The 13,023-nt window shown below is 46.2% G+C and overlaps 1 long non-coding RNA gene across 1 annotated transcript; it reads left to right on the top strand.

Moving 5' to 3' along the window:
• The first annotated feature begins 1,012 nt into the window (after positions 1-1,012).
• Positions 1,013-11,375, top strand: LOC118495634. Its single transcript, XR_004898120.1, has 3 exons — positions 1,013-1,081; positions 10,953-10,959; positions 11,366-11,375. It is a non-coding gene; the product is annotated as an uncharacterized LOC118495634 (long non-coding RNA).
• The last annotated feature ends 1,648 nt before the right edge of the window (positions 11,376-13,023 follow it).

Here is a 13,023-nt window from a genome sequence, read left to right as displayed (position 1 = left end):
AAGGGAGAATAATTATTGTCAGTATAATTCCATCCATAAGTAACACAAAAACAAATGTATGACTATCTAGATCATGGATTTCATATACTTTCTATAATAAAACACCCAAAAGGAAATAACCTGTCAGGTGGGCGGCCCTGGAACGAAATCTTTTCAAATGGGGGTCTTTGGCCCAATTTGTGTCAGTTGAGGGGTCCTTCAAGTAAAAAAAAAAAATCGGGAACCACTTTTCTAGGTTATGATATCAAAGGCACAATATTTATTGACAGTTCAATCTGCGTGAAAAAGCAGCACATAGTATATTTTATAACATGTGCTTTAACATTTATTTTTTGAGAAATAGACAAAATAATATTCTATTAACATTGTAGAAGCCCACAATGTGAGTTTCAAACATATCATTTAACCTGTGAGTTGAACCATGCATATACAACTTGTGCAATGTTAATATCAATGTTGTAGTTCAGGTTGATGACATCTTTTCATTGATTCCCTTACATTTTTTTTTATAGCAAACAAAATCGATGGACAGATACATTAAACATTTTCAGAAGCATATGATGTGACTAAGGCCGGTTACACACTGGGTGCGTCGCGCGAGCGTGTCAGCTGCGTGGCGTGTCAGTTTATATTTCGGCTCCTATGTTAACAGGTTAGAGCTCACACACTGCCTGCGTGACACGCACGTCTCACGTTCATGTAATTCATGTGGTCTTTTCAGCTACTACATTCAAGAAGATCTTCAGAAAAGAGTCATCATACACTTTGCATCAGTGTATGTAAACTTTAAGAATAATACACAGCACCCTCCCCTGACCTACAGCAGACTGAGGCAACTGCTGAACTTTTATCCTGTTTTGCAGCAGCAACCTGTACACACAGGGTCCAAAGGGAGGTACGGTGTATCACACACTGACTACGCAATTTTGTGTTATGTTGCATCAGTATACCCAAGCCCAGACTAGCTTTACTAGCTTTTTTACTGGCGTAGACAAGTCAAGTCAAGTCAACGTTATTGTCAATTTTGCAATATGTGCCAGACATTCAGAGCAATTAAAAATCTGTTTCACTCCAACCCATGGTTCAATACGGACACGTACAACAAGTATAATACAAAAAAAAATATTGAAGATAAAGTATAAATATAATATAAATATTGAAATGTGCAAAAAAAACAAAGATTTCCTGAATATCTTCTTTATAAAGTGGCCAGTGCTGATCCTGATAGGGGGGGTTCAGAGTCCAGAGTTATTGGGGGCAGAGGGGTGGAAAGGGAGAGAGGGGAGGGAGTTGAGCTTCCTGACAGCCTGGGGAATGAAGCTGTTCGCCAGTCTGGTGGAACAGGTTGGATGCTCGGGTACCTTCTCCCAGATGGCAGGAGGCTGAAGAGGCTGTTTGAGGGGTGGCGGGTTTGGTAAATGTCCAGGAGTGAGGGGAGTGGGACACCAATGATCCGGCCAGCAGCCTTCACTATGCACTGCAGGGAGGCGGTGCAGCCCCTGTACCACACAGTGATGCAGCTGGACAGGATGCTCTCAATGGTGCCCCTGTAGAAGGTACAAATGATGGGGCTGCTCTCGCTCTCTTCAGTTTGCAGAGGAAGTAGAGGTGCCACTGGGACTTCTTGGCTAGTGATGCAGTGGTTGTTGTCCAGTAGAGGTCCTCACTGATGTGCACCCCCAGTAATTTGGCGCTGCTCACTCTCTCCACAGCAGCACTGTTGATGGTCAGTGCGGGTTTCGGGGTGGGACCTCTCCAGAAATCAATAACCACTTCCTTGGTCTTGTCAACGTTCAGGAAGAGGTTATTTCCGCTGCACCATGTGACCAGTTGGCTGCCCTCCTTACTGTAGTAGGTCTCATCATTGGTGGAGATGAGACCCACCACGGTTGTGTCGTCCGCAAATTTCACAATATGGTTGCTGCTGAAGGATGGAGTGCAGCCGTGGGTCAGCAGCATGAAGAGCTCACAACCTTGGGGGCCCCCATGCTCAGAATTTTGGTTCTGGATGTGTTGTTTCCGATCTGTACTGCCTGAGGCCTCTCATTTAGAAAGTCCAGCAGCCAGTTACAAAGTGAAGTGCTGAGCCCCAGCTGGTCCAGTTTGCAGATCAGCTGCTGAGGGATGATGGTGTTGAATGCTGAACTTAATTCAATGAACAGCATTCTGACGTATGAGTTTTTGGTATCCAGGTGGGGGAGTGCTGGGTGAAGAACAGAACAGATTGCATCCTCGGTGGATCTGTTGCCTCGGTATGCAAACTGGTAGGGGTCCAGGGTGTGGGAGGTGGGGGGGTGGATTTTATGTAAGTCATGACTAGTCTTTCAGAGCATGTCATGATGATGGGACGTGCAACGGGTGGATGGAGAAGGCTTCTTTGGAACAGGTCTGATGGTGGTGGCTTTGAAGCATGACGGAACAACAGCCTGACTCTGAGAAGCGTTGAAGATATCCGTGAAGACATCTTTGAGCTCCTCTGTACAATCCTTTAGCACACGACCAGGGATGTTGTCTAGACCTGCGCTGGCTGCAGTCAGGCACAGTGTCACGATTTGTCTAAGGCTGAAACCCAAATGGTAAGTAGGAATTACAAGGTGAGTATTTATTTGGAATATGAATATTGAAACGGTTTGGTCCAGATGGTCGGCAGTGGGTGAAGCAGGAAGGCTGGAGGTTTTTGTGCTGATCCAAAAATGCAACAGTGAAGTAGACAGCCAGGCAGGTGTGAGTGACAATTCAGGTGAGTAACTGCAGACAGAGGAACAGGTGGCAGATTAGTGACAGGCAAAAAGACAAAACAGCAAAAATACTTTCCAAAACGTGAAGCTTGATACGAGAGCTAAACATACTGGTTACGCTAACGATACGGCAGGGAATGGATGTCTGGCCACGGCTTATATGGTGCAGAGGTGATAATCAGGACTGGGTGTGCAGATAGCAGCAGGTGTGCATAGTTGGGAAATCAGCAGGGATGCGTTCAGGAAACTCAGGGAAAATAGACTTCAGGTTAGAGCAAAAGCAAAACACAGGCAAAAACAGGCTCAGGATGCTGGAGTCATGACACACAGAGCTTGGTCGTGGGGAGGGGGGGTGATTTTCTGCGAATGGAGGAGAGGTGGGGGCCCAGTCTCACTGCCTGGGGCCGATGGGTGAGAAAGTCCTTTTTCCAGGCACATGCGAGAGGGGGGAGGCTGAGAGTAACCATTTTGGTGATGAGAATGTCCAGAATTATGGTATTTAAAGCTGAGCTGTAATCCACAAAGAGCATCCGGACATAGCTCTGCTGCTGCTCCAGGTAGTTCAGCGCAGAGTGGAGAGCTACGGCGATGGCATCCTCTGTGGATCTGTTCGCGCGATATGCGAACTGATAGGGGTCGATGTCTGAGGGGAGATAGTCCTTGATGTGTTGAAGAACCAGTCTCTCAAAGCACTTCATGATTACCGGAGTGAGGGTCAATAATCACTTAGGCTGGTGATGGGAGACTTCTTCGGCACTGGGATGATTGTGGCTGATTTTAGGCAGGGCGGGATGACTGCCTGGGCCAGGGAGAGGTTGAAGATTCTGGTGAAGATGAGGGCGAGCTGGTGTGCGCACGCTCTGAGCACCTTGCCAGGTACTCCGTCTGGGCCGGCAGCCTTCCTGGGGTTCACTGCCAGGAGCACCTGTCAGACATCGTGCTCCCTCACAGTGAGTGGGGTGGTGCAGGTACCAGGTGGGGATGGGAGCAGGGCTGGAGTGGTGCAGGAACCAGATGGGGGTGGAGGCAGGGCTGGAGCAGATGAGTGCTGCTGTTGTGATGTTTCAAAGCAAGCAAAGAAGCAATTTAGCTCCTCTGCCAGCGGCGCATTCAGGTCTGTTGTTGCATCACAAAGGAGAGCCGTGAGCCGCTGCGACCATGCGCACCTACCATTATAAGGTGTAGGGGCAGCACCCAAGCCATTTTGGGCACCACCTAAGCCAAATGAACTAACTAAATGACTGTTCCTATGTCTAATAATTTAGTTTTAGAGTGCTCTAGCTTTTCCTACATTTTAGACGCACATAGGGTAATAATAATGGTCCAAAATGATGTGAAATTTCACGTTTTTATTGAAACACTTAACATTTCCTTGAGGTAGGGCCCCTAAACCCCCCACCAAATGCATGCACCTAAGTCTTCCACTACCCTAGGGGAAACACTGGTCATAGCATTCAGCTCTTTATTGTCTCAGCAATATTGTGAATGTTTATTGTGTAATATGTTCTGCTGTTGACACTAGCTCACCCGGTAAGAGCGTTCGCCCCATGTTGGCTGAGTCCTGCAGTGGCGTGGGTTCGAATCAGACCTGCTGCCCTTTGCTGCGTGTCATCCCCCATCGCTCTCTCCCCCTTTCATGTCTATCCACTGTTACTTCATAATAAAGGGAAAAGCCCCAAAAAATTATCTTAAAAAAGAGAAAAGTGAAGTGGAAATCTCTGCCAATGTTAGCAAGGCTGTTGGTTTGATAACAGGTTCATAATGAATCCAAAACAGTTCCGAAAAAATATCCAATATCTGCCTTGTTTTGACATTTTCATGTGTTCACATCAAGAGTGGAGTTTCTTAATTTTTCTCGGCTAATGACTAACATACACTAGAAGACTCTAAAAAGACTTTGAAAAGACTAAAGTCTGACCCCATTACATTACATTACATTACATGTCATTTAGCTGATGCTTTTATCCAAAGCGACTTACAATTAAGTGCTTTCAACTGTGAAGGTTCAAACTCCAGACAACAAGTAGTAAGTGCAAATACAGTAGCTTTAAATAGGCAAAGCTACAAAGAGACAAATGAAAGTGCAGGTTCGAAAGTGCAAGTTCAAGAATTTTTTTTATTTATTTTTTTTATCCGAGGTGTAGTCGGAAGAGATGCGTTTTTAGCCTTCGGCGGAAGATGTGTAGGCTTTCGGCCATCCTGATATCGATGGGGAGCTCGTTCCACCATTTGGGAGCCAGGACAGTGAACAGTCGGGATTTCGTTGAGTGATTAGCTCTCCCTCGCTGTGAGGGAGCAGCCAGCAGTTTGGCTGATGCAGAACGAAGTGGGCGGGTTGGGGTATATGGTTTGACCATGTTCTGGATGTAAGCGGGTGCTGATCCGTTCGTGGCCCTGTACGTAAGTACTAGTGTCTTGAAGCGGATGCGGGCCGCAATTGGTAACCAGTGAAGAGAGCGGAGGAGCGGTGTAGTGTGAGAGAACTTGGGGAGGTTGAAGACAAGTCGAGCCGCTGCATTCTGAATGAGCTGCAGGGGTTGGATGGCACATGCAGGCAGGCCAATCAGGAGGGAGTTGCAGTAGTCTAGACGTGAGATGACTAGAGCCTGACCCAGAACCTGAGCCGCCTTCTGCGTTAGAAGGGGACGTATCCTTCTGATGTTATGCAGCATGTATCTACACGATCGGGTGGTTGCAGCAATGTTAGCAGTGAAGGAGAGTTGGTCGTCAAGTGTTACACCCAGGTTTCTAGCAGTCTTGGTGGGGACTACTATAGAGTTGTCAATTGTTATAGTCAGGTCTTGGGTAGGAGAGCCCTTCCCTGGAAGGAAAAGGAGCTCAGTCTTGTCGAGGTTGAGTTTCAGATGGTGTGTGGACATCCAAGAAGAGATGTCAGTCAGACAGGCCGAGATACGTGCTGCTACCTGAGTTTCAGACTCAGGAAAGGAGAGAATTAGTTGGGTGTCATCTGCGTAGCTGTGATAAGAAAAGCCGTGCGACTGAATGACAGACCCGAGAGAGTTGGTGTACAGAGAGAAGAGGAGGGGACCCAGGACTGATCCCTGAGGAACCCCAGTTTTAAGTGGGCAAGGTTCTGAGCTAGACCCTCTCCAGGTTACCCGGTAGGTTCGGTCTGCCAGGTAAGATGTGAGCAATGAGAGCGCAGAGTCTGAGACACCCAGATTTCGGAGTGTCGAAATGAGGATCTGGTGGTTCACTGTGTCAAAGGCAGCAGAAAGATCCAGAATGATGATAATGGAAGAGAGAGAGGTTGTTCTAGCGATGTGAAGCTGCTCAGTGACAGCAAGGAGGGCAGTTTCTGTTGAGTGGCCAGCCTTGAAGCCAGACTGGTGGGGATCAAGAAGGTTGTTCTGGTGGAGATAGGTAGAGAGTTGATTATAAATGGCACGCTCAAGAGTTTTAGATAGAAATGGAAGAAGGGAGATTATAGATATAGATATATATATATATAGACTATAGTTATTTACATCAGAGGAGTCGAGTGTTGGTTTTTTGAGCAGTGGGGTCACTCTTGCCTCTTTGAGGGCGTCAGGGAAACAGCCAGTTGACAAGGAGATGTTAATGAGATGGGTGAGGAAAGGAAGGAGGTCCGGAGCAATGGACTGGAGAAGGTGAGAAGGGATAGGATCCAGGGGGCAGGTGGTTGGGCGGGCAGAGGTAATCAAAGTAAGAATTTGGTTTGGAGATAAAGGGGTGAAAGAGGAAAGAGTACTGGAAGTGATGGATGGTAAGGTGATTTCAGGAGGTGTGGTTGAGAATGAAGAGCGTATGTCATCTATCTTTTTTACAAAGTAGTTGACAAAGTGGGTTGGTAGGAGGGAGGAGGTGGACTGGGGGAATCTAGGAGGTTAGAGAAGTTTTTTGGGGTTCGAGAAAGAGGATTCAATTTTGTTTTGATAAAAAGAGCTTTTGGCTGCAGAAATAGAGGCAGTGAAGGAGGAAAGAAGAGACTGATAGGTAAGCAGATCATCTGGGTGTTTAGATTTCTTCCATTTCCTTTCCGCTGCCCGTATAGTTGATCTTTCAGCACGTACTGAGTCAGATAACCACGGAGCTGGGGAGGATTTGCGAGCCTGTCGTGAAGTAAGAGGGCAGAGAGAGTCGAGAGAGGAGGATAGAGTAGAGAAGAGAGTGTCTGTGGCATCATTGGGAGACATGAGTAAGAAAGAGTCGGATGGAGGGAGGGTTGATAAAGTACATGCCGCCAGAGAAGAAGGAGAGAGTAAACGAATATTACGGCGGACAGGTATGGTGTCTCTTGAGATATGGTTGTGAGCTTGGGAGAGCGGGAGAGAGTAAGAGATGAAGAAATGGTCTGAGGTATGGAGTGGAGTAACAGTGAGGTTGGCTGTAGAGCAGTTTCTGGTGAATATGAGATCTAAGTGGTTGCCAGCTTTGTGAGTGGGTGGTGAAGGAGAGAGTGAGAGGGCAAAAGAAGAGAGAAGGTGAGAAAAGGCAGCTAACTTCTCTGTCTGGATGTTGAAGTCGCCCAGAAGTACCAGCGGAGGGCCAGTTTCAGGGATGTCGAAAGAAGGACATCCAGCTCCTCCAAAAACTCTCCCAGAGGACCTGGATTGCCGTAGATAACAATGATGACTAGTTGTACCGGATGGGTTATGGTGACAGCATGAAGTTCAAAAGATTGTGGAGTGAACTGTGGCAATGGGTAGAGAGAAAATCTCCACTTGGGATTACTGAGTAGGCCTGTCCCCCCACCTCTACCAGTAGGTCTTGGTGTGTGGGTGAAAGAGTAGGCAGAAGAAAGGGCAGCAGGGGTGGATGTGTTGGTCGGTGTAATCCAGGTCTCAGTGAGAGCAAGGACGTCAAGGGATTTCAGGCTGGCAAAGCCAGAGATGAACTCAGTCTTGCGAGTGGCAGACTGGCAGTTCCACAGGCCATCTCCAACAAGGTGTTGAATGTGTGTGGAACGGGTGGGATAGGTAAGAGAGGTGGGGTTGCGGAAATGTTGCGAGCTAATGCGTGGTTTGTAGTATGTCCGAGAGGAAACACGGACAGGAATGGAGAAGCAGCACATTTCCAGATGAAGACACCGAGCAGTTAAGTGAGATAAAGATAAGATAAAGATAAGGTTAAGCCCACTTAGCCTCCCACTTAGCCTCCCACTTAGCCTCCCGCGTAGACTCCTTTGTCTTTGTCCTCCGAGTCTTCGTCCGCTGAGGCTGCCGCTTCACGCAATTGCCAACATTAAATACAAGGAGGTGATTGGTGTTGGCTACAGGTGGGGAGGCCACACCCTGGCTAATCAGTCAAAAGCACCTGAGAGTCGTTAACCTCCACTCCCCAAATTCACACTTTACACTAACTAGTTTCACTTTAAGAAAATCCTCTAAATTATGCCTAACAACACAACCAATCCAGCAAAGAACACACAGCAGCAGTAGAAAGTAGAAAAGTACAAGAAGCAGCAAAAATCCAAATAAAGTCTGTACTTAACTTAATATCTAGCAGTCCAGTAGTCAGTTCCTTCAGAAATCAAATGCACTCTCATCTCACATCTAAAGTAATCTGTCATAATGTAAGCCTTTTTATTCACCCCGTGAGTTCCATTCATTCATTCTGGTCGGTGTTTACATCTCACCGCAGGCCAACGTGCAGGACGCGGAGCGCATGCTTGCCGACCAGATACTGTGTGTGGAGCGGACCAACCCGGACTCCCTAGTTATTGTCCTTGGTGACTTTAATAAAGGGAACCTCACTCATGAACTCCCTAAATACAGACAACATATTAAATGCCCGACCAGAGAGGAGAACATTCTGGATCACTGTTACACCACAGTCAGGGATGCTTATCACGCCGTCCCCCGTGCTGCACTGGGGCACTCTGACCACGTCATGGTCCACCTGATCCCCGCCTACAGGCAGAAACTAAAGCTCTGCAAACCTGTAGCGAGGACATCAAGGAAGTGGACCAGTGAGGCTGTGGAGGATCTCCAGTCGTGTTTGGATTGTACTGACTGGGATGTGTTCAGGACTGCTACCAACAGTCTGGATGAGTACACAGAGGCTGTGACGTCATACATCAGCTTCTGTGAGGACTGCTGTGTTCCATCAAGCACCAGGGTGAGTTACAACAATGACAAACCCTGGTTCACAGCCAAACTCAGAAGGTTAAGGCTGGCTAAGGAAGACTCGTTCAGGAGTGGGGACAAAGACAGATTTAAAGAGTCGAAGTACAAGTTTAACAAGGCAGTGAAGGAGGCTAAACGACGGTACTCTGAGAAGCTCCAACACCAGTTCTCAGCTAACATCTCTGCGACTGTCTGGAAAGGACTTAGGCAGATCACCAACTACAAGCCTAAAACCCCCCACTCCTTCAATGACCGACACGTAGCCAACGACCTGAACGAGTACTACTGTCGATTTGAAAGACAAAAGGACAGTCCTGACACCATCCCCCACGACACCTCCTTACAGCTACAGCCACTGTGCATCACCTCCACCTCACCCACCTCAGCAGGGTCCTGGGCCCCCCCACCAATGCCCTCCTTAAAGGTCCCCTCCACCTCCACCCCCCCTCAGTGACGACTCTCTCCATTCACGAGAGGGACGTCAACAGACTCTTTAGGAGACAGAATCCCAGGAAAGCTGCTGGACCAGATGCTGTCTCCCCATCCAGCTTGAAGCACTGCGCTGACCAGCTGTCTCCAGTGTTCACAGACATTTTTAACACCACACTGGAGACATGTCACGTGCCAGCCTGCTTCAAGACCTCAACCATAATCCCTGTCCCCAAGAAGCCAAGGACCACAGGACTTAATGACTTCAGACCCGTCGCCCTGACCTCTGTGGTTATGAAGTCCTTTGAGTGCCTTGTGCTTTCACACCTCAAAGCCATCACCGACCCCCTCCTGGACCCCCTGCAGTTTGCCTACAGAGCCAATAGGTCTGTAGACGATGCAGTCAATTTGGCCCTCCACTACATCCTCCGGCACCTGGACTCCGCAGGAACCTACGCCAGGATCCTGTTTGTGCTCTAAAGACAGTGGAGATGGTTGTGGACTTCAGAAAGAACCCAGCCTCACCTGCCCCCATCACCCTCTGTGGCTCCACAATTGACACTGTGGAGTCTTTCCGCTTCCTGGGAACTACCATCTCCCAGGACCTCAAGTGGGAGCTGAACATCAGCTCCCTCGTGAAGAAAGCACAACAGAGGATGTACTTCCTGCGGCAGCTGAAGAAATTCAACCTGCCAAAGACAATGATGGTGCACTTCTACACAGCCATCATTGAGTCCATCCTCACATCCTCCATCACCATCTGGTACGCTGCTGCCACTGCCAAGGACAAGGGCAGTCTGCAGCGTGTCATTCGGTCAGCTGAGAAGGTGATTGGCTGCAATCTGCCGCCGCTCCAGGACATATACGCCACCAGGACTCTGAAGCGTGCTGGAAAGATTGTGGCTGACCCCTCCCACCCCGGACACAAGCTCTTTGAGACACTCCCCTCTGGCAGGAGGATGAGGTCCATCAGGACCAAAACCTCACGCCACATAAACAGTTTTTTCCCCTCCGCCACTAGCCTTATTAACAAGGCCCGGAATCCATCCTGACTCTCTCCACACCCCACTGTAAATACTCTGTACCTACTGTACCTACTCTGTACCTACTCTGCTGTAGCGTTCCTTTTTACTACTGTTTAACTTATTTTACTATTTATTTAATTTTATTTTATCGTTATTAATACATACTGTGTGTATATGTTTATACTTATATTGTTTATATTCTTTTTATCCTTCTTATATTTGTATGTGTGACATGCTCCAACAACACCATGACAAATTCCTCGTATGTGCAACGTACTTGGCAATAAAGCCCTTTCTGATTCTGATTCTAATGTCACTGAGTTTTTAGTCACAGAGAAGAGTTTACGACCAAGACTTAAAACTTGAAACACGATTGATTTTGTCGGAACGTCAAGACAGGAAAAAGATTGCTTGTGACTGAGTGTTATGACCACCTTACACCAACACTAGCTCCAACTCTAGCAAGGCTCTCATGATTTCATTCTGATATTGGAAATTTGTGGAATCTCTTGAAAAGTCATTTGGTGTTAGGTCGGCATTAGAAATAGTAAAATGAGCACATAAGAAGCTGGATCCAGACTAATTTGATAATAGCCAGACAGATTATTTTAAGAGGATGGAAGAATGAAGGGGTGCCGTCAATCCAGGAGTGGGCTTGTGAGATGGCAAGGATGGGGACATTTGGAAAAATTTCATATAAACGGTTTGCCAGATTGGATCTATAGACTGGAAAATGGTAAAAGTACCTGAGCTTTCTGGAGGGCTCCTAAGAAGCTTTGTTCTGGTGAGAGACATGTAAGATGGGCTTAAGGTGTTGTCATTTATACATATGCTTATTTGGTTTATTGTCTATTTTTTTTGTTCTTGAATATTGTAGTTATTGTTTAATGTATTCTTGATTTTTGTCTGAATGGGTGGTGATGACGAGTGGGGGGATGTTGGTAAAAAATAAAAATTGTTAATCACAACAAAGAAATAGTAAAATGTATCATTCTAGTTTCTTTCTTCTTTAAATGTATCTGTGTGTCTGTCTGTCTGCACGCCAGTAAACATTTGTGAGTAGTATAAAAATCCAATTAAATATTTCTCTCAACTAGTCACATTTTAAAGACATTCTAGGACATTTAAAAAGGCACGTGTAACTGTTATAGAAGGTAACTGCCCTTTATTGGATTCAAACACAAAATGCTGATGACATGACCCGATATCTCAGGGAAAGTTACGGCCCTGTGGTGGTTGGGGTAAACAGTTCATTTGCAAAAAGAGATGAAAGCCATACTCAAACAGTGTAAACCAACACAGTTTGATTGCTATTCCCTTAAAGGGGTGGTTCAGAATTTTGGACATAGGACCTCATTTCGAAGTTAGCCAGTGTGTTATTTATCAGTGGAGACCGTTTTCAACACGTTTCATCCAGTCCTTCCAGTTGCAGAGTTCGCTGGTGCGTATCTGCTAGTCAACAGTATCTGCTAGCCTGCCACTAAAAACAGTCTTACCCACTCTACAGTACACCCGAGGCAAATAAATTACAACGCCAGACTATTGATGTAAATGTCTGTGTTGATAAAATAATGTTAGAAATAAAACTACCCTTGCATCGCATTGCAATAGTTATACTTTGTTCCCTATAGTTGGTAGCATAGGCTACAGCAGTGGCAGAGTGATATTACCTAGGGACCATTCGGTATTTATGGAATGGACCACCGGAGGAAAATAGGGGAGGGTCATGTCTTTTTATTCTTTGTTGATGGGAGGGTCATCCAATTGTTTTTAGTCTAGGGGGGAGGGTCACCCAACTTTTGTATTCTTGAGAACAGCAAAATTTCAAAGTGGCTTGTTTGGTGTATATTTATTCATGTAGCTCTCTCAGTCTCGGCCCCTATCGCTAGCAGATGGGTCCCTCCCTGTTTAGTCAACCAGACAGTTTGAGCTGTAGCTTTTAAAGACCGTGGGATTTCCCAAACTGAATAAATCCTGCTCGCGCATATAAACACAAAACTGCTTTGCTAGCTCCATCGTGTTGTAACTAAGACATCTGCTGAAAAAATAATTGTTTTCATTGGCATGATTGCCGTACTGTTTAGTTCAAAAACATCCAAAACACCGTACGAAAACATACCAGACACAAGCTTTTATTTTGAAAAGTCGAAGCTCGCGGCTGCACCAGCCGGGAGGGCATGAGACGGGAGGTCTCCAGGCTGTAGCCATACCCGACTCAAATATCCTTTCGGTCCTGGTGATATTATTTATATATATATAAACGACAGCCTTTTTTTAAGGCATTTGAGAAGGAAGGAGTGGTAGCATGCAAGCCCCCAAATTGACGCTTTTCTGAGAAATGGAGATTTGGATAATGTTCAGCATCGGCAAGCTTACCTATGCTAAAATATACACTGGCTGAGGAAGCCTTGTGACGAGTCCATAGCAACCAGTGTTGAATTTGTTATTTTCCAGTGTCCTTTGTTGAATGGTCTTAATGTTTTATTGTTTTATTTCATGTGAATACTAGTTTACTAGAGGAGTAACTTAGTATTTGAAGTAATGCAGTAATGCAGGAAGTGTGCATTTAGTTTCCATGCTTATTGTGTTTCCACAACAATGTTAGTGAGTAAATCTACTGAAATGGCCAGCACACCATAACAGAGGAGTGTGATGCGTAAGATGAGAATGCAGAGGTTTAATTATGTAAGTCATGGCTGTAAAAAACAATGGGTATCTGTA

Source organism: Sander lucioperca, chromosome 8 (genome assembly GCF_008315115.2).
Source record: "Sander lucioperca isolate FBNREF2018 chromosome 8, SLUC_FBN_1.2, whole genome shotgun sequence".
NCBI classification, from domain to species: Eukaryota; Metazoa; Chordata; class Actinopteri; order Perciformes; family Percidae; genus Sander; species Sander lucioperca.
This window is presented reverse-complemented; position numbering and strand designations above follow the sequence as displayed.